The sequence below is a fragment of the Pogona vitticeps genome, chromosome 3 (genome assembly GCF_051106095.1).
Source record: "Pogona vitticeps strain Pit_001003342236 chromosome 3, PviZW2.1, whole genome shotgun sequence".
Lineage (NCBI taxonomy): Eukaryota > Metazoa > Chordata > Lepidosauria > Squamata > Agamidae > Pogona > Pogona vitticeps.
The window spans coordinates 70012449-70035148 of NC_135785.1; the positions used below are offsets into that span (position 1 = coordinate 70012449).

At 39.8% G+C, this 22700-nt stretch overlaps 1 protein-coding gene across 1 annotated transcript in view; it reads left to right on the forward strand.

The window, feature by feature from the left end:
* The window catches only part of HTRA1 (HtrA serine peptidase 1), a 60069-nt gene that overhangs the window by 789 nt on the left and 36580 nt on the right, over nucleotides 1–22700 (forward strand). The window lies entirely within an intron of this gene.

The following is a 22700-nucleotide window of genomic DNA, read 5'->3' on the forward strand; positions in this document are numbered from 1 at the left end:
CGTTTCCCTTGGGAACGGGAGCTGCTTGTACGGGATGGGTCGCACCTCGGACGTTGCCTCAGGCCAGCCAGGCTCCTTGGTCCATCTCCTCCAGCGGTGTCTGCTACACTGACTGGAGACTACGATTCCTGGGCTTTCAGGCAGTCGTTTTCTCCAGTGGTGTTGCATATACATTAGAAGTCCTTCTTTAAACGTCCCGACTGCATCTCATTATCATAAAAGAGCATACTGGATACCGGAAAAACAGAAGTGGTCTCTCTCTCTCTCCCTCTCTCCCCCCCTCTCTTTTTTTTGAACTACAAGTCCCAGAATCCCCAGCTGACTGGGAGATTCTGGGACTTGCAGTCCAAAAAAGCAACTCCCCTGTCTCTATTGAAGTACAAGCCTTAGGACACAATATTGGTCACCTCCCTCCCTCCCGTCACTTTGTCTGAGTTCCTTGCAATATCTCATTTTTCCAGTAATCCAGGGGCATTTGGGGCTACAGAGCCACTGCTTTCCTGTTCAGTTGTTTTCTGCTCTTGGCTCTGGATTATAGTGCGTGTACATTTGGGGATGGGAAGGAGGATATGCTGACCTTAGAACCATGTGGAGTGCTGTCTCAGATGATTATGAAACTGAATTCCTTGGCCAATACTTTGTGGAGTGCTCTCACTATCCTTATTATCAACGTGTAAATAAGAGTGGTAACCATGACAAGAGGAAGAGAGAACAATTCAGAATGAAAGTTAATAAATACAAAGTTTTCGGGCTTGTGGCCTGACCAGAGAGACGTCTTTGTAAGAATGTTTAAATCTCAGTTTAAGGTCAGGAAGAAGTAAGAGGTGGGGTGTATGATGAAATGAGGATGGAATAGTCAGTTTCTGGAGAGGCAGATAATGCATTGGGTAGGATTTGTGCTGGAGATTAGAGTAAACTGGGATCCAAAAGAGTGTAATTAAGGGTTGGAGAAAATCATGTTCCTGTTGCTCTTTTTAAAAGAAAGGTTAATTGGTAGTGATATAAAAATACTTCTTCCTGGTTTGTGATCTGCTATTAACTACTTCATATAATCCAAATAATATAAGGTGATTAATCTCATTCTAATTTACTAACTGGATTTAATAGCATGTTATGAAACAGCTATATAAGACAAAGAGATGATGTTAACTTCAGTGTCCATTGACAATAACCCTGGAACTTATACAACACAGTTCTATGTATGCTTATTTTGAAGTCCCCTTGAATCCATTGGAATGATAATCACTAGGTAAGTGTGTATGAGATGGCAGGCTTAGACACAGACAATATTCCATTAACATTATGTGCATCTTTTCTGTTATTTGCCTACAAGTCCTCTCAGTTTAATTCCACTGGCTGAAATCCCGTTGCTTGGAGTACCATGTCACAATAGAATAAGGATTTAGTGAGTCAACTATTTCATGAATTTCATTTACAGTATTCAGGTGATTCAAATAGGCCTACTCTAGTTGCAGTTTACTTCACTAAGGTAAGTCACAACTAAAGTAGGCCCATTTGAATCAATGGCACTTATGGAAGAGATGACTTGCTCAATCTCTACCGATTTACTAGGTCTACTTTAGTGTGACTTACTACACTGAGCTACAGGATCTCAGCTACTGAGTGTAAACCACAGGGCAACCTTATCTCAGACTCTTTAAGCAATAATAGGAGTGTCCATTGTAGATTGCAGCCTTGAGCAGAGGAAGGGCAGATTTAGGATTGCTTAACTCTTTTCTTATCAGGCTATTTCCTGATTCAGATTCCCCATTGCAGCTGCTTTTCTGCTAAAAGGGAGAAATATTCAGGTATTTATTTTTTTCCAGTGATGGAAAAGCAAACTGGGAGGTGCCAGTTTGGATGGAAGAAGCAGCAGCCAAAAGGGAAAGCATTTAGGAGTCCCTTCTCCTCTGTTCAAACTTATAGAGTCCTGTGGCTGCTTTTCATTAAGAAAAACAAGTTGGGAGACTTTTACTGTCTGCTTTGTAACATCTGGTTTGGCTCTAGCAAATATTTTCCTGGAGATAAATATTTTCTTTTATAAGAGCTTGACTGAAGAACCAACAAGAATTCTGCCTGCTCCGAACTGCACTCCGTACTGATTTGCTTGGAAATAAGTCCCATTGAATACATAGCCTAACTTTTGGAGCAAACCTACATAGAATCTGACTGTTACAGTACAGGTCAGGACACATTGAGGCAGAACCAAGTTAGAAGTGTCAGACCTCTGTCCAAAATTGGCCCTGCCACTGAATTTTTACAAAGCAGCGGGACACTTTATAATTGAAGATGGATGAGCACTAGGGGGCAGCTGAATCCTTTCCCCTTCCTATGTTCTTTCTTCTTAAAATCTCTTATGTGTTCTTCCCCCAATTGTAGGAAGCAGTAATCTACTAGGAGGAAAATGGGTTAAGACAGGTATAATAATATACTGGTGGGAAACCATGGCAGGCAGGCATCTTTGCATGGCCATCCTTGCTGTTCTTTAACTCCATCTTTCATAAGGAATTGGCAGGACCTGAGCCAAGTCCTTCCACATGTCTTCAGTGCACCAAATCATGTACAGCTTCAGAGGAAATTGCCATATTAGATTTGGCTGTGTGCTTACTGTTCATGATACCTAGTAATCTTGGGCTGTTCAGCAATGTGTGCAATTAAGGCACAGAAAAGACTTGAGAAATTTAGGCCCAGGATTCTAGACCTAAATGATGTGGTCTGGAATACACATACTCTTGAATATCTTTTGAAGTACCTCTCTTTATAAGATTGTGACTGAAAGGTCATGGAAACATCTGGCAGACATTGGAGAGAAAGGGTATGGAAGCAAGCACTTTAAAAAACAAAAGGAAGTTTTGAAACCACATTTTAATAAAGAACCTTTTCCATGATGTGATGGATCTGTTGTTTGCATGTTAAAACTGCAAGGCATTTGTGTTCTTTCATGTTATTTTTTTCCAGGATATATAGGAAAGTATTAACATAGCTTTTGAAGATTTAAACTAGTTGACAAAACCTGTAATTCTGAGGTTTATATTTTGTGCTGTAGTCATAATAATGCAGTCAATATTTGTACCAATCCAGGAGGTAGCTTTATATGACTAGCAAAGTAAATGTAGCTAAAAGGCTTAATCTAAATCTCTCTCTGACTAAGTGCCCTTGAACTAAGTGACGTCACAGAAAATGCAATCAGAAATGCTAACTTAGCAAGCTCAGCAGAATGAATGATTGGCTGAATGGGTACTGCAAGTACATGGAACAATTCTTGGCAATACAAAACCCATCTCATCAGAATCAATGTATACATTTGCTTAAAACTGAAAAAGAATTTCAAGGCTTGTAAAGCTCACATTGATGTATTTCAAAGACCTTAAAATATAGTACCAAGAGCCACTATAGTGAACTGACCAAGAGGAAAACTGGGTTCAAATTTTGCTCATCTCCTTTAGTCTCCTTTCCTAATAGGCATTATTGAGCTCAGTGAAGTCTGCTTTTGAGTAGAGATGTGTTGAATTCCACTGATAGACAAATTTAAAGAGAGGATTAGATGAATTCCGAGATCTAGTCATAGGTTAATTTTAAAATCCATATTAACATTAAATGTTTGCAAGCCCATACAGAAGGACTGGAAACTGTTACTAATATACATCCTAGAGAACCTTATGTTGAAAACATGCAGGGAAAGAACCCAATGTACACATATCTAAGCCTTTTAGAGGAAGTTGAAGCTGTGAACATGGCAGTTATCTGAATTGCAAAGTAATAACAGATAATTGGAAATCAATTAAACGTCTTTAATCATTCAAGCACAAATTGTCTCAGTTTCTTTGGTGAGCACATGGCAATCTGAATTTATTTTAGTGATGATGCTGAAATTATGTTTTTAGCTGTAATTTCTGGAAAACAGAGCGATCAGTATTCCACATCTTAGGGGGAAAAATCAAGTAATGATATTGGTTTTGGTTCTGCAAAATCATGTTGATAAATATTATGAATGAATTTACGTATAGCTGGTGCTTCTCCAGATAAACATTTTTTGGACTATTGGATGGTGGATGCTATGTATGAACAAAATTTCATAGCAGTAATATTTCTGTACTTATGTCAACAGAATTCAGAATGTAGTCCTTAGCTTGCACAATTATGTAAGATTTGTAATAATTTGTACAAATCATGTGCATATGTGTTTGTCTGTACATGTGGTTGAGGAACTTTGTAAGGCTAGATGTTTATGGAACTGAAGAAACTGGGAGTAGGAAGATGAGAAAAACTACAGAGGAGACTGAGAAAACAGACTGATAGTTTTTAATTCACGGTCCTGAATTAAATTAAATTTAATTCATGTGTACAAGGAGAATCACAGAAGGTACCATGGATTATTGGCAAGGTGCTTGTTGAATGTCAGTCGTAGGTGCAATCATGTACCTGGTATGCATCTGGCAGGTGCCTGACAAGTTGTCAACTGCCAGCAATTAACCACAGCAACTTCTGCAATTCCTCCTGTATGTGTATAAACATCCAATAGGATTTTGACCACTAGTTCATGGATTAATTAATAGATTTAATTTTCAGATCTCCTCCTCCTCCTCCTCCTCCTCCTCCTCCTCATAATAATAATAATAATAATAATAATAATAATAATAATAATAATAATAATAATAATAATAATAATAATAATGTACAGTCAAGTGAATTCTAACTAATGGCAACACTTTTGAGGGTTTTCCAAGTGCAGAATATTCAGAAATAGTGTACCATTCCCTTCTTCTGGGAGCAACATATGAAACTTGCCCAAGGCCACATAGGCTGGCTCTACTCACAAGAGGCACAATGGGGAATTGAACTCACAACCTCTGACTCTGCAGGGAACTGGCTGGACAGCTCAATGATTTAGGTATCTGGTTGGGAAGCCAGAGGTTGGGAGATCAATGGGCTTTTGCCAGTAGAGCCAGCCTGTGTGGACTTGTAGAGTTGGCATGAATGGCCAGTTTGATGATTCATGCCATTTCATCCTTTGGATGAGCGGGTGTTTGGTGGTTCTCTGTCCCGCCTCCTCCAATGGGCTCCTTATCAGAGGTTTAGGTATATGGTTGTGGATAGCTTAGTAGTTTGGGTATCTGGCTATGGAGCCAGGGACTGGGATTTCAGTTTCCCAGTGTGCATCCCAAGAAGAGCCAGCTTGTTGTGGCCTTGAGCAAGCTATGCACTCAGGGCACACCCAGAAGAAGGGAATTGTGAACCACTCCTGAGTATTCCTTTTCTCCTAAGTGTTATTAATATTTATGTGCTCATTGTTTGTTATTTGTATATAGACATTATATTTTGTCTATATACATATCATGATTTAATGGTTTAATATGATAACTATTTAACTATTTAGTTCTATTTATGAATTATATGATTGTTTTAGGAAGATTTTGTATTTGCTAGTTGATTTCATATGAACATGATAAAAGACAAAAATGGGAGGGACCTAACAGAAGCAGAAGACGTCAAGAAGAGGTGGCAAGAATACACAGAGGAACTATATCAGAAAGATTTGGATATCCCGGACAACCCAGACAATGTAGTTGCTGACCTTGAGCCAGACATCCTGGAGAGCGAAGTCAAGTGGGCCTTAGAAAGCCTGGCTAACAACAAGGCCAGTGGAGGTGATGGCATTCCAGTTGAACTATTTAAAATCTTGAAAGATGATGCTGTTAAGGTGCTACATTCAATATGCCAGCAAGTTTGGAAAACTCAACAGTGGCCAGAGGATTGGAAAAGATCAGTCTACATCCCAATCCCAAAGAAAGGCAGTGCCAAAGAATGCTCCAACTACCGTACAATTGCACTCATTTCGCACGCTAGCAAGGTTATGCTCAAAATCCTACAAGGTAGGCTTCAGCAGTATGTGGACCGAGAACTCCCAGAAGTACAAGCTGGATTCCGAAGAGGCAGAGGAACTCGAGACCAAATTGCTAACTTGCGCTGGATTATGGAGAAAGCCAGAGAGTTCCAGAAAAATATCTACTTCTGCTTCATTGACTATGCGAAAGCCTTTGACTGTGTGGACCACAGCAAACTATGGCAAGTTCTTAAAGAAATGGGAGTGCCTGACCACTTTATCTGTCTCCTGAGAAACCTATATGTGGGACAGGAAGCAACAGTTAGAACTGGTCATGGAACAACTGAGTGGTTCAAAATTGGGAAAGGAGTATGGCAAGGCTGTATATTGTCCCCCAGCTTATTTAACTTATATGCAGAATACATCATGCGGAAGGCTGGACTGGAAGAAACCCAAGCCGGAATTAAGATTGCCGGAAGAAATATCAACAACCTCCGATATGCAGATGATACCACTCTGATGGCAGAAAGTGAGGAGGAATTAAAGAACCTTGTAATGAGAGTGAAAGAGGAGAGTGCAAAAAACGGTCTGAAACTCAACATCAAAAAAACTAAGATCATGGCCACTGGTCCCATCACCTCCTGGGAAATAGAAGGGGAAGACATGGAGGCAGTGTCAAATTTTATCTTCCTGGGCTCCATGATCACTGCAGATGGAGACAGCAGCCCTGAAATTAAAAGGCGCCTTCTTCTTGGGAGGAAAGCGATGACAAATCTGCACAGCATCTTGAAAAGCAGAGACATCACCTTGCCAACAAAAGTCCGAATAGTCAAAGCTATGGTTTTTCCTGTCATGATGTATGGAAGTGAGAGCTGGACCATAAAGAAAGCAGACCGCCGAAGAATTGATGCCTTTGAATTGTGGTGCTGGAGGAGGCTCTTGAGAATCCCCTGGACTGCAAGGAGAACAAACCTATCAGTTCTAAAGGAAATCAACCCTGAGTGCTCACTGGAAGGACAGATCCTGAAGCTGAGGCTCCAGTACTTTGGCCATCTAATGAGAAGAAAAGACTCCCTGGAAAAGACCCTGATGTTAGGAAAGTGTGATGGCAAGAGGAGAAGGGGACGACCGAGGATGAGATGGCTGGACAGTGTCTGCGAAGCAACCAACATGAACCTGACACAACTCCGGGAGGCAGTAGAAGACAGGAGGGCCTGGCGTGCTCTGGTCCATGGGGTCACGAAGAGTCGGACACGACTAAACGACTAAACACACACACAGTTGATTTCATGGAAGGTGCAATTAGAATCCAATATACATTTATTTTACTGTAATGCTAAAGAAAGCATATTACATTTCCAGCAGGAAACATTCCATCTTTTTCAGGCTCAACTCATATATAAATATACTGTGAGTATTATTAAGAATAAGTATACTTAAAATTCAACTATCACCTTGCAGCATTTGAAGTGAGGAGGCTGGATTTATGTGCCAGGCAATAAGCCAGCTAGAACATGGCTTAGTTTCCTAAAATATTAGTCATGTCATAATGATTCAGACAAATGTCCTTCTGCAATTTGTTTGATTAAAACAGAATCCTAATAGTTTTAGAGTGGATGTAGCTCTCCCCTTTTAAAGCAATCACCATTGCAATACATTTCATGATTAAATCATGATGTGTTGCAACTAAAGCTAAAATAAATTTCTGCCTTTTTTCAGGATTAAGTAATGTTTGTGTATCTTGATTGGGTCAGGAAAATTTTCTTGTGCCCTCATTGGCAAGGGTAGTAACATTTCTGGATCGTTTTCTCCAGTTTAAAAATTCAGTTGTAACCTACAACCTGTATCTATTCAGATGACTAAAGAAGAGAAGCTTTGTATTCTCGAAGGCTTTCGCAGCCGGGATCTGATGGTTGTTGTGGGTTTTTCAAGCTCTTTGGCCATGTTCTGAAGGTTGTTCTTCCTGACGTTTCGCCAGTCTCTGTGGTCAGCATCTTCAGAGGACTGGAGTAGGAACGCTGTCCATGCTCTGTTGCTGTTTGTTGGATAGTTGAGTATTTATAGCTGTGGGAATAGCTTTTGTCCTTTTCAGGAGATAGGGTGATCAGCGTGTTTTTGTTGTGTATGTATTGCTGTGATAATTGGGAGAGATTATCTGTCACTGTGGTTGATGGGTGTCTTTAGCTCTACACAGCCACAAGGACCAGGGATCATTGCACAAAAGAGACCAGCTAAAGACACCCATCAACCACAGATTTTGCCCCTAAAGATTTTTTTTAGCTCACTACATTGATAGCCATACAACTATAGAAAGAAGACTAAAATGTACCATTGCAACTAAGAAAAGGTTCAGTAAGGAATTTATTGTTGTTTGTGCCATCAAGTTGCTTCCAACTTATGGTGAGGCTATGAATGAGTAATCTCCAAAATGTTCTGTCCTCAACAGCCCAGCTCAGCTCTTGTAAACTCAAGCTGTGTCTTCCTTTAGGGAGTTAATCCATTTTGTATTTCATCTTCCTATTTTTCTGCTGACTTCAACCTTTCCCGGCATTATTGTCTTTTCTGGAGAATCCTGCCTTCTTCTGATGAGTTCAGACTCATTTGGGACAGCCCTACTGTCATCATTTTTTGCATCCAGAGATAGTTCAGGCTTGATTTGATCTAGGACCCATTTATTCTTCTTTACAGTAGTCCATTGTATTTGCAGATCTTTCCTCCAGCACCACATTTCATATGAATCAATTTTTTCCTGTCAGCTTTCTTTACTGTCAAGCTTTCACACCCATACAAAGTGATTGGAAATATGATAGTGTGGATGATCTTGGTCTTGGTCTCTACTGAGATACGTATCCTTATATTTAATTATTGTTTCTACTTCCTTCATTGCTGCCCTTCCAATTCTCAGTCTTCTGATTTCTTGGCTCTTCTCTCCATTTGGATTGAGCCAAATCTAACTATTTGAATTCTTCATTGTCAGTGTTAAAGTTGTGTAGTTCTTCTGTAGTCAGTAAGGAATAGAAGGTTTTAACAGGAAAAAAGTATTACATTCATCCAGCATACTTCTTTAAAAGAGTTAAAAGATACAGTTTTAAAGTACATGAAAATGGTATCCACAAAGAAAATAGCTGGAAGAGAAACTATTAAAACATAACACATTCTTCAGTAGCCTTATCAAAAGCATTGCATGTTTTTATATTCCATCAACCAGAAATCTACCATGTTTTCCAAAAAATAAGACAAGGTCTTATATTAACTTTTGCTCCAAAAAAACCATTAAGGCCTATTTTCGGGGGATGTTTTATTTTTTTTTTCATGGACAACAATTACTTTTATTCAAATACAGTCATGTCATCTGGTTCCTGCACAATGATAGAGGGTGGAGTTTCACTTAACTGGAGCTTATTTTTGGGGTAGGGCTTATATATTATGAGCATCCTGAAAAATCATTCTAAGGCTTATTTTCAGGTTAGGTCTTATTTTCGGGGAAACAGGGTAAATGTACACCTACTGAAACTTCCATGTTTTCCCAAGCTCTCTGATAACATGATTATTTATATACATACTGTACATGCATATACACATCATGTCAATAGACTTCCTCAAGTGAATTCCCAGCTGGAATTACCATATTTTTCCATCTATAAGACACTACTTTTTCCTAAAATCATTTCCCTAAAAATTGAGGGGTGTTTTTTACACAGAAGTAAGCTGAGATAGCTGAGAAAGCAAAGCAAAAAGCAAAGTGTGCTGCTTATATACTGCCCCATAGCGCTTCAAGCAGTCTCTGGGCGGTTTACAAGTTAATTATGCAGGCTATACATTCCCCCCCCCCCAGCAAGCTGGGTACTCATTTTACCGACCTCGGAAGGATAGAAGGCTGAGTCAACCTTGAGCTGGCTACCTGGGATTGAACCCCAGGTTATGAACACAGTTTTGGCTGCAGTACATCAGTTTAACCACTGCGCCACAAGAGAACAAAATGGCACATACCTTGCCTCTGTAAACAGACTTCCTTCATCCACCAGGCTGAGTTTCCTACAGTCAGGAGACTTATAGAACTTATGTCAGCTGATCCTGAGCAAACCAGTTGAAGCACACCTCCTTGGAGGTGGAGCCTGTAGGCTCAAGATTCAACAGAGACAAAATGTCCAACATTCTGAGCTCAGAGGCTGAATCCTCAAAGATAAATTTTCTTAATTTTGGGGTTAGAAAATTGGGGGGGGATGTCTTATAAATGGGTGTGTGTTATAAATGGAAAAATACGGTAAGTCCCGAGAACATCTGAGCAAAATACAAGCCTAGATGATTCTATCTTCTGAGGCATTTTATTTATTACATTTGCATCCACAAGTGATAATTGAGTCTGTATATCTTCAGTCTTCATCCAACATTTGGATTCCCATAGCAATCCTCAGTCTGAAGATTTATTCTTCCTGAGTCTACAAATTCCTGTGTGTGCACGTTAATTTTTATAGCATGGGTTTGAATTTGATGGTTAAATGTCTTGGATCCTAATATGTGTCTGTAAACCAGAGTGTCCCTCCTTCCTCTTCCCTCAACAGCCCTCTGTGCCCCTGAAAATCATCTCAGGGTGGAGTCAGTTTTTTTTTTATGATGGGCTATTCTCTCTCTCCTCTTGACCATGGCAAGCAAGCACCCGGTACAGTTCCCTCCCCATCCTGAAAAGACCCAAATGGCTTTTAATTTTAAAGAAACAGGAAATTACTCATTAGGGATCTTGTGACCATATGCAGCCAATAGGCCACACTTCATTCACCCTGTCTTAGATTCTAGGGCAGGATTCTCCAGTCTTGGGCCTCCAGATGTGCTTGGACTTCAGCTCCCAGAAATCCTGGCCAGCAGAGGTGGTGGTGAAGGCTTCTGGGAGTTGTAGTCCAAGAACATCTGGAGGCCCAAGGTTGGGGACCATTGTTCTAGGGGATCATATGAGGAGTAGAAAATGGATAGAAGAGAGATTGTGGGGAATCTGGCTGTCTCTTATGCAGATAGGAACAATGGAGGATCCAAACCAATGACTTTAATTTAGTTGGTTTCTGTTAATGGTGGAAACTTCAGACATTTTCATAATTCATCAGACACTTCCTGCTCCTCCTCCCACTAGAGCTCTGAAATCATCTGGACAAAATTGGACAGAGCAATATTTTACTTTGCTGCCTGCTTAGGTTTGACCTCATTACCTAGTTTCTGGGTTTCCAGTCTGGTTCTCAGACATTCTTATGTTTCCTTTACTCCTTTCCTCCCATGTGTGTGTTTTGCACATGAGCTGTTTTGGAGAAATAGCATATGCTTGTGTTTCCTCTGCCTGGTGCTGGAAAAGCAGGTCATGCCATCCACTGATATGTGTAGAAAAATTCTTGCTGGTTTGCATGAAAAGTCCTTGGTTATGACAGGCATCCAGCACAGTCACCTTGAAGAAACCTTTTTGAAAAGAAAGTCTTCCTGTGTTGGAATGTGAAAAATTTGCCAATCATTTTCAAAACAAGATTGAGGAGCAATATGAAACTCTGCTGGAAGTATGAGAAAATAGTAGTAATTTAAATTCTGCTTTGTATGATAGAGCCAGCTGAAGAACAATTTCAACAATGAAAAATTAGGACAGAAAGGGAAATTCCACAAAGACATTTGTGACAGTAACATATTTAGTCAGCTAATTATGAAAAAGAAAACTGGTAGTATTATGTGCCAGGCTTGTAGCTGCTTCCGTGATGATAAAATCAAAGATTAAACATGGTTATTGGTTATCAGTCTGGAATGATTTCATATAATCACAGTTATAGCTTAATCAGTGTAGCAGTATCAGTATAAATAATATGGCGGTACAAGATAGAACTCTGAAGCAAGAGAGAAAACTTACTTGTCCTCTGAAGATGCCGGCCACAGAGACTGGCAAAACTTTAGGAAGAACAACCTTCAGAACACGGCCAAAGAGCCCGGAAAACCCACAACAACCAAAACTTACTTTGTTTTGCTTTTCTTCTCTTTAAGGTATATTTGTAAGTAGATCAGATATTCAAAGTTAAGTTCAGGGGTCACTCATAAACAGGGATGAAATCTAAACCCCTGCCCTGGTTGTTGCCTGAATAATAAGAGTGAAGCAGTGGTTTGTTATTCTTGATCTAGCTGTATTGTAACAGGAAGGTTTTGAGGCAAAAGTGCATGTTCTTATAAGTCACAGTCTCCTGCTTATGAAGGCTCATATTCCTGTAATGTGAAGTTGAAGATATCTAGTTTATATGCTGGCATTGTGGGATTTATTTAGCTCCTCAGAGTGCCCCCCCCCCACTGCAACTGCCCCTGGAGCCACATGAGGGTGTGATGTTTTGAGTCATTGCCCTGGCTTCCACACACATGCTTATCTTACTTATCAGATGAAGATCAGTTTGGAATTATTTTTCCTGGCCTGGTTAAAGCACATTAAATCTGGAGAGACAGAACATAGAAGGAATCATTCTAAGGGTCATATTGAGAAGAAGAGCCAAACAACACAAATTGTTTGGCAGCAAGATTTAAAGTTTTCCATTATGATCAGGAGAGTTCTGAAATGTGTGTTCTTCAAAGTAAAGTAATTTATCAGCTAATAGCATTATTTATATTTTGGAACTTTAGAAGAATTATGAATTATTCAAGGCAGATAAAGAGTAGGGCAGGGAACATTTTATAGACGATATAAAGGCCATGGTAGAGGCCAATGGAGGGAGGAAGGTAACTTCTTTAAAAAGTGGACTGGCAAGTAGGTGGCAAGATACTGATTCTGCACAGGTAAAGGATAATGTCCTGCTCTCCAAAATGTTGGAGGCTTTGGAAAATATTCAGAATGAGCGTGCATGGAGGCATTCATTAAGTAAAAGGAAAAAGAAAGAGAATTTTTGGAAATATCAAAGTTTGGTTGTAACTAACAATGTAAATGCATGATCAGGGCATATTGATCTATACTTAACATGGGTATTTGTGGTTGTTTCAGTAGATTGGCAGATAAAATCCAGATGCACAAGAGACCATTGAAAGGACAATATGTGGGTTATTTGGGGACAGGCAATTTAATGGGATTATGTAAAAGCATGTTCTTTCCTTACCTGTTCTTCAAGTAGGCTTGGAAAAAGTTTTTTACTGTCTTGAATGGAAGGCTTTTCCAAGTGTGACAGCAGAAAGAAGAGGATTTTGCAGTGCATGGGAAAATGTGTGACCTACCAGCCCTGACTGCCCCAAACCAAGGAGGTTTGGTGAAAACCTTCCATTGAAATTAGGGGGAAAGTTGACTGTGAGCTAGATATGAAGATTGCTTTTGGCTTGTGAATGCACACTTCCTTTCCATCATCCATAAGTTGCGACATCTGAGAAAACCAACATACTTTACAAAATAAAGCATAGATAAACTGTTCAACACAAACTAACCTAGTTTGATGGTGTTTATAGACATTGAAGAACAACTGACACCAAAGAAAGAAGTTCTTCTCATTCTAGGGGATTGGAATGCTAAAGTAGGGAGTTAAGAGATAAAAGGAACAACAGGAAAGTTTGGCCTTGGAATTCAGAACGAAGCAGGGCAAAGGCTAATAGAGTTTTGTCAAGAGAACAAGCTGGTCATCACAAACACTCTTTTCCAACAACACAAAAGGTGACTCTACACATGGAAATCACCAGATAGGCAATACCGTAATCAGACTGACTATATTCTCTGCAGCCAAAGATGGAGAAGCTCTGTAGAGTCAGCAAAAACAAGACCTGGAGCTGATTGTGGCTCTGATCATCAGCTTCTCATAGCAAAATTCAAGCTTAAACTGAAGAGAGTAGGAAAAACCGCTGGGCTAGTCGAGTATAATGTAAACCAAATCCCTTATGAATACACAATGGAAGTGAAGAACAGATTTAAGGAACTAGATTTGGTGGACAGAGTGCCTGAAGCACTTTGGATAGAGGCTTGTAACATTGTACAGGAAGCAGCAACAAAAACCATCCCAAAGAAAAGGAAATGCAAGAAAGCAAAGTGGCTGACCAACAAGGCTTTACAAATAGCAGAGAAGAGAAGGGAAACAAAATGCAAGAGAGATCTGGAAGCTCTGTACCTAAAACTCCCAGAAGTACAAGCTGGATTCCAAAGGGGCAGAGGAACTAGAGACCAAATTGCCAACATGTGCTGGATTATGGAGAAAGCCAGAGAGTTCCAGAAAAACATCTACTTTTGCTTCATTGACTATGCAAAAGCCTGTGACTGTGTGGACCACAGCAAACTATGGCAAGTCCTTAAAGAAATGGGACTGCCCGATCACCTTATCAGTCTCCTGAGAAACCTATATGTGGGACAGGAAGCAACAGTTAGAACTTGATATGGAAACACTGATTGGTTCAAACTTGGGAAAGGAGTACGACAAGGCTGTATATTGTCCCCCTGCTTATTTAACTTATATGCAGAATACATCATGCGAAAGGCCGGACTGTAGGAATCCCAAGCCGGAATTAAGATTGCCGGAAGAAATATCAACCACCTCTGATATGCAGATGATTCCACTCTGATGGCAGAAAGTAAGGAGGAATTAAGGGACTTTGTAATGAGGGTGAAAGAGGAGAGTGCAAAAAATGGTCTGAAGCTCAACATCAAAAAAACTAAGATCATGGCCACTGGTCCCATCACCTCCTGGCAAATAGAAGGGGAAGATATGGAGGCAGTGACAGATTTCACTTTCTTGGGCTCCATAATCACTGCAGATGGTGACAGCAGCCCCAAAATTAAAAGATGCCTTGAAAGAGTAGCAGTAGTACAGGTACACACCAGGGTGCGATAACCAATAGAGCTCTTCCCTGAGATGATGAATACGCCAAGCACCAGAGTAGTGTTGATAGCAGAGATTGTATTATTTACAGAATATACAGGTATATTTACAGCTAAGTCTTTGTTCTCAGTTCCAAGGTAATGCACAATAGTTTCCACAGAGTTTAGTGCATATATCAGTTTTAATGCCCAGTAAATAAGTTCAGTAGTCGTATACCATACGTTCCATCCAATTAGCCAGAGTTCCTCTTCAATACCAAGCACGTAGACATGGCTTCCTCCAGGATTCTCCAGCACAGGAATAAGACAACTCTTCTCCACGAACAGACCAACCAGATTCACCACCAACAACTCACAACAACCCACAGATTGTGTATGCTTGGTCTGCTAGTTTTATCTCATGGATAACCAATCCTATGATTGCATTCACAGCTGTTCCCATTACCTAAGCTGTGTACATTCAAGCTTTGCTTCTTTTTACAATACTGATCCTGACAATACTTATTGTCATGTTACAAAACTTGATTTAACAATTCTATAAGGTTTAGCCCAAACCTGTCACGCCTGCTTCTTGGGAGGAAAGCAATGACAAACCTTGATAGCATCTTAAAAGGCAGAGACATCACCTGGCCAACAAACGTCCGAATAGTCAAAGCTATGGTTTTCCCTGTAGTGATGTACGGAAGTGAGAGCTGGACCATAAAGAAAGCTGACCGCCGAAGAATTGATGCCTTTGAATTGTGGTGTTGCAGGAGGCTCTTGAGAGTCCCCTGGACTGCAAGGAGAACAAACCTATCCACTCTAAAGGAAACCAACCCTGAGTGCTCACTGGAAGGACAGATCCTGAAGCTGAGGCTCCAATACTTTGGCCATCTCATGAGAAGAGAAGACTCCCTGGAAAAGACCCTGATGTTGGGAAAGTGTGAAAGCAGGAGGAGAAGGGGACAACAGAGGATGAGATGGTTGGACAGTGTCATCAAAGCGACCAACATGAATTCAACCCAACTCCGGGAGGCAGTGGAAGACAGGAGGGCCTGGCGTGCTCTGGTCCATGGGGTCACAAAGAGTCGGACACGACTAAACGACTAAACAACAACAAAATAGCCATTGAAACCGCAGACCACATTAGAAATAACTGTTTTCACTGCTTTCTACATGTGTATAAATAAGATAAATATATATTTATGTTGATTTTTAAAATTTTGAACATAGACTTGGGATAGCTGTGTAATTATTAGTCATTTAAAAATGTACACAGATTTGACTGAACATTTTATGTCCCTTTTGTTACACAGAATTAATGAATTATTACCTAAAGTGCATAATGCCAGATTTAGAAATTTTGGAGTAGGCTGTAAATGTGGTAGTTGAATTGTAGGAGTGTCATAATTGGGTTATTTAATTTTCAACAGTTAACCAGTTTACTATGAATTTATAGTCAGTTATTATGAAACTTTAAGTAGCTGAAATCCTGCTTAATATAGTAAGTTGCACTACAGTAGGCCCAGTGGGAATTTGGTACAGTGGTGCCTCGCATAGTGATCGCACCGTTGAGCGACAAAATCGCTTAGCGACAGAGTTTTTGCGATCGCAAAAGTGATCGCTTTGCGATGGCCCCTATGGTTTTTTTCGCTTTGCGATTGATCGCAGGGAAGCGATCATGGCAAAGCGACCCTTTTTTAACAGCTGATCAGTGGTTTCAAAATGGCCACCGGGAAAACAAAATGACTGCCTGCTGTTTTTCCTCGATTAAGAGACAGCGAAAATGGCAGCGCTATGGAGGATTTTCGCTTAAAGGTGAGGTTTTAAGCCCATAGGAACGCATTAATCACATTTTAATGCGTTTCTATGGGCTTTTTAATTTCGCTTAGCGATTTTTTCGCTTAGCAACGTTCTTTCCGGAACGGATTAATGTCGCTAAGTGAGGCACCGCTGTATATCAAACTCCTGATTCAAATGGGCCTATTCTAGTTGCAGCCTATCATGTTAAAATAATAATAATCTTAGAGCTGCAGAGCTGGAAGGGACCTTATGGATCATTGAGAGCAGCTCTTATCAAGGAGACACAGTGAGGAATCAAGCTCTCAATGCCTGGCTTCACAGCCAGATACATAAGCCTCTGAGCTAGACAGCAGTTCCATAAGTCAAAACTAGAGTAGGCCCATTAGAATCAAGGGAACCTATGGAGGAAGTGATATCCCAAATCCCCACTGATTCAGTGGTGGTTGTGACTTACTATACTAAGTATAAAGATTTCAGTCAATGGTAAAAGAGGTGTGAACCTATCTTGTCTAGTGGGAATGGTTGCACAGAACTTTGGTTCTTTTAGAGTCACATAACTAATGCTGTTTAGGAACTGTCTCTTCCATGACTGTCTAAGTATTTTGGGGTTTTCACTCAGCAGGCTAGTTAAATAATTATTTTCTTTGAGAATTTCCACTGAGACAACTGGTTCTTTGTCCCTACAGGAAGAACCTCTAGTGTACTGAATATTAATGGTCATCAAATGTTCTCTTTCATAGCTAATTGCACTGACTGCAGTTTTTACATCCTGTTTTCCCAGAGATAAATGTCAAAAATTTAAATAAAGCTGAAATGTAGGTGCATTTTTTGCTGCGATATTGATGCCTGTTTTCTTTTGCTTATTTTATCTCCATGCAGCTGTGTATCCCAGCAATTTTCAAAGAATGTTAAGAAATTAACTGTTCTATATTATGTTTTCAGTTTAAGTGGTAGAGCCAAATGAGAGATATTGCCTTTTGATTAGACAATGTAAATACGGCAAATAATCCAATACGGAATTAGTGATTTTTCATAGTCCCAGTGACTTTATTTAGACCAAACCCTAAACCATGACTGGTTGCTATGTGAATGAGCTGTAGATTCATGCACTCCCTCTTCTTTGCATTTGCCGCCTTCTCCTGCTGCTTGTTAACTAACCATACACTGTTGCATGTATATTAAAATAGTGGTTTGGTAACACAGAGGAGGAGACAAGGAATCACAGTGTGTGAGGTGAAGAAGGGAGTATGTGAGTTTGTGGCTCATTTATGTACTATCCAATCATAGTTTGATGTTGCATCTGAGCAAATCCAGGGTTCTCATATAATACCCACAGCTGTATTTAAAGAACACTATGTAACTTGTATATGAAGGTATGTTTCATTTATGCCTTTGTAAGGCCCTGTAAAACTCAAGCTCCTATATCTAGCTCAAGGAAAAGTATTTAAAGCTGCAGCATGTCAGAAACATAGAATTACTGCAGTTGTCTGGGTTTCCTTATCTGCAGTATTTGGAATAGCTTGTATAATTGTATACTTCCTTTCCTCTATTTATTGGCAATGTAACCAAAAATCGAGACTCAGCAGGACCATAAACAAGTAACAATTTCAAAAACCTGGTTAAGAGATGAGCCTAGTAAAAGCTACCGTATTTTTCGCACCATAAGACACACTTTTCCCCCACAAAACAGGGGGGTGGAAAGTCTGTGTGTCTTATGGAGCGAAGAAAACAGATTATATTTTCCTGTTTTCTTCTCCTAAAAATTTGGTGCGTCTTATGGAAAGGTGCATCTTATGGAGCGAAAAATACATAATTGTGATTAACATTGCTGCCACCGTTTAACCTTGGATTCTGAGTGGGTAGCTAGTGATACATAGTAAGGATGTGCTCTTTCAGGTTTTTGGATTACAGTTCCCAGAATTTTCTAAGAATTCTGGGAATTATAGCCCAGAAACCAAAATCAGCACATTTGTAGGTTTCTCTGCTCTAGAGAAGGGTTTGGCTTTTTAAAAAACTTGTACCATCAGCCTCCCTTGACTTTTCTTTTTAAAGGAAAACTGCTGCTGTGCTTTCTGGGAGCTCTAGTCTCAGTGTCCATCCAGCACTATAAGGGTACCTCCCAAAAAACTACAACTCCCAGGAAGCACCACATCTTGCTTCCTTTTTCAAAACCAGCCATCAGATATAGACTGGGGAAACTGATGGTTCAGGTAAGGAACTTCAAACCCATTGTCTGAGAGCAAAATCTACAGGTGTGTGTTTGGATTCTTGGGCTGCAATTTCCCAAAACTTTGGAAAATTCTGGGAACTGCATTCCAAAAATTCAAGAGAGCATACCCCTAACAAACAGTAGTGGCATGCTTCTATTGTGGCCCAGTTGTGATATGTTTCTGATTCCTTATGCATTGTAAAGATTGAGTTACAGTACATTATAATGTCAATGTTTCTCCAACTTCTAACCCTAGAAAATGAATTTGACAGGGAAGATTTGGGGTGGCAACTTATGGCCCTAGAGATCCTAGATGTGCATAGCCCATGGTGATGGTGGATGGGAAGCATAATCCACCACAGTTGTCTAGAGAACAGCAAGGCAGGCTTCTTGATGCTGGATCTCAATTGCTGCATAAAGGTCCAGGTTCCGATTTTTCATCATCTATTGAGTCCATCTCAGTCCAGAGTGGTTTTAAAGTTTTTTTGGCACTAGAGTGCCTGGTTTCTTTCCTTTACTGTCTCGTTAGAAGCTTTTTCCCCCTCATTGATTCTGAAGATCAATAACTGTCTCTCAAAGTTTCCACTGATGTAATTTTTAGACAGATTTAATGGAGAAAATGCAGCTTCCTCTGTGGTTTGCCAGCTTTTAATCGAGTCTCATGCTAGGCTTGTTTGGTGGAATACTGTAGCCATTTTAAAATTAGGCTTGCAGTTGCAAAATTGTGGTCACATACTGCTCAGAACTGAGAACAGGAGCTAGAACTTCTGACCTGTCAACACCCACTCTAACATGCAGGCTTACTTTCCATAGCAAGAAATGTTCTATTTTTTGATGGTGTTTGTAGCAGCAGCTGCCACTGAAGTCATGAAGATGGTTGACTGAATCATATCCCACCGTCTGTGGTTTACAATTTAGCAGGGAGAAGACTTCCTGTTTAAAACCAAGCTGCCTGAAAGTTTAAGGAACCAACATTGTGACAGCATTCTTTATAATTTTTAATCAAATAATTAGAATGAAACCGTCTAGCTAGAAAATGGAGTAGGAAGAAATTGTGAGCCCCAAATTTCACCCCAATTGAAGGCTGTTTCAATCAAGACAATCCATTTCATGTGACTGAAAAAAGTATTTACATTTTCTTAATTGAAGTGTAGCATTGTGTTGGCAAGCAGTATTTAAAAGGATAACTCTAGCCACATTGTAAAACACATAGTCCAGATTCAGTTATCCTACAAAGAGATCAAAGAACTCACCATTCTTTAGTTTCACAACTTTCCTGTTTCTGGAATGTAGGCACCAATTTTTAATCGGAGGCTTGAGAATTAGGTCCTTCCTCATGGAAATAGAGGCAACTGACTCTAGGTGATCCTTGTGTGAGAAGACTAATAATGGAATTTACCTCCTTGCATTTTTACTTAACCCAATTAGAGAATGTAAATGAACATGAGAAAATCATCATCTGATCATTTATATGTTCATAATAGGATCAGTTTAAAATGTTTCATTCCTGGTCAGAAACTGTCTTATGAAATACACAGTGGAAAGATTGTAGCAGCAGTTTGTGCCTTATTATATTATGTAAGGTTTATAAATTACTCTTCATGTTAGTGACAGACAAACTATATTAAAACTTTGTGTACCATGGTGCATGTCTTATTAACAAGTCTGTATCCCTTATTCCCCCTTTCCCCTTGATATAGGCGAGGATTACTATCTCTGTATTAAAGCTTTCAGGAAATGAACCAGCTACCAATGCTTAAGTAGAATTATTTTATATTGTATTGCAAGCCAATAAATAAAATCATGCTTAATAATTAAACTTGTTTTGCAAAAATAATGCTTATTCTTTCACCCCAGGATATGTCTTGAGAGTTTAGTAGATTTACTTTCTGATATTAATATTTCTGAGATTAATCTTTCTCAGATAACATCTAGAGTGCAAAGGCATAACTCTTACTGTTTAAACATTATGATACATGGTTTGGTATTAGTAAGAACTCATTTGTTCTCTATCTGTTGACATGGTTTTTTTCTAGCTAAGTAAAATTATAGAGAGTTCAAGCAAATGAATGAGCACTCTTTTTGTTTCAGCCTCAGAGGAAACAAATGATAAACCTGCATATTTCAAAGGAAATACTTAAACTGTGTAGTGCAAAAAGTATGATATGAGCATGAACTGAGTTGGCATATGCTGTTCATTATAAATTATATTCAAGCAAATTGGAAGCTGTGGACCTAGAACTCCCAGAAGTACAAGCTGGATTCCGAAGGGGCAGAGGAACTAGAGACCAAATTGCTAACATGTGCTGGATTTTGGAGAAAGCCAGAGAGTTCCAGAAAAACATCTACTTCTGCTTCATTGACTGTGCAAAAGCCTTTGACTGTGTGGACCACAGCAAACTATGGCAAGTCCTTAAAGAAATGGGACTGCCCGATCACCTTATCAGTCTCCTGAGAAACCTATACGTGGGACATGAAGCAACAGTTAGAACTGGATATGGAACAACTGATTGGTTCAAAATCGGGAAAGGAGTATGACAAAGCTGTATTTTGTCCTCCTGCTTATTTAACTTATATGCAGAATACATCATGCGGAAGGCTGGACTGGAGGAATCCCAAGCCGGAATTAAGATTGCCGGAAGAAATATCAACAACCTCCAATATGCAGATGATACTTTAAAGAACCTTGTAATGAGGGTGAAAGAGGAGAGTGCAATAAACGGTCTGAAGCTCAACATAAACAAAAACAAGATCATGGCCACTGGTTCCATCACCTCCTGGCAAATAGAAGGGGAAGATATGGAGGCAGTGACAGATTTTACTTTCTTGAGCTCCCTAATCACTGCAGATGGTGACAGCAGCTACAAAATTAAAAGATGCCTGCTTCTTGCTTTGGAGGAAAGCAATGACAAACCTTGACAGCATCTTAAAAAGCAGACACGTCACCTTGCCAACAAAACTCCGCATAGTCAAAGCTATGGTTTTTCCCATAATGATGTATGGAAATGATAGCTGGACCATAAAGAAAGCTGACCGCCGAAGAATTGATCCTTTTGAACTGTGGTGCTGGAGGAGGATCTTGAGAGTCCCCTGGACTGCAAGGAGAACAAACCTATCCATTCTGAAGGAAATCAACTCTGAGTGCTCACTGGAAGGACAGATCCTGAAGCTGAGGCTCCAATACTTTGGCCATCTCATTAAAAGGGAAGACAGTGGAAGATAGGAAGGCCTGGCATGCTCTGGTCCATGGGGTCACGAAGAGTCGGAAATGACTAAACAACAACAATGAATCCTGCTAACCATCGTTTCGACTGCTACATTGCAACAAACCTGTGCTAAGTGTAACTTTCAAAATCCAAATAGCAGAGGTTGCATAACCGTATTCTCTGCGGGGTTCAGCCTTTGAGAAGAAGGATACAGAGTCCACATGGCCTGCTAATTTACTTTAACCATTTCTCATACCCTCCTTGGAATGTTTTATTTTATTTGGCTGTGTTCTCGTGTTCTCATAGAAACTGAGTTATGGTATACTTCCCCCCTCCAGGAAAATTTAATAATAGTTTCATGAATTCTACAGGCATGATGAGAAAACTGATCATTTCCTCACTTATGTAGATATACAAGATTTATTTTTTAAATTGCTTTTGTCTTTTTATGTGGATTGTCAACACTACCCAATATTCCCTATGCATACAAAACATTATCCCTGAACAATTATATTATTCACTTCCTCTGTGGATGGTGATTCATTTTCTTTGCAGTCTTTATGCACTTGGTGAATCATCCAGTTATGTGCTGAGATATAGACAGATAATAGCTGTTGTTTTCCAAACACTGCCAGCATTTTCTTTCTCTCCAAATCTTTATGTGGCTTTACATGAATAATGTAAGTTATGAATACCAAAATAAGACAGGAGTGTCAGTGTTAGCTTTTCCTTTCCAGCAGTGCAGAAAATCCCTGGCAGCATTTTCATTCTGAAGTCATACATAAATAAAGCATACTTTCCCCTCTATCCTTCAGCTCCAGAACTTCTCATCATGTTGTTGTGCATATGAGGAGGGTTACTCTGTTTTCTAGAAATGAATGCAGTTGTTCT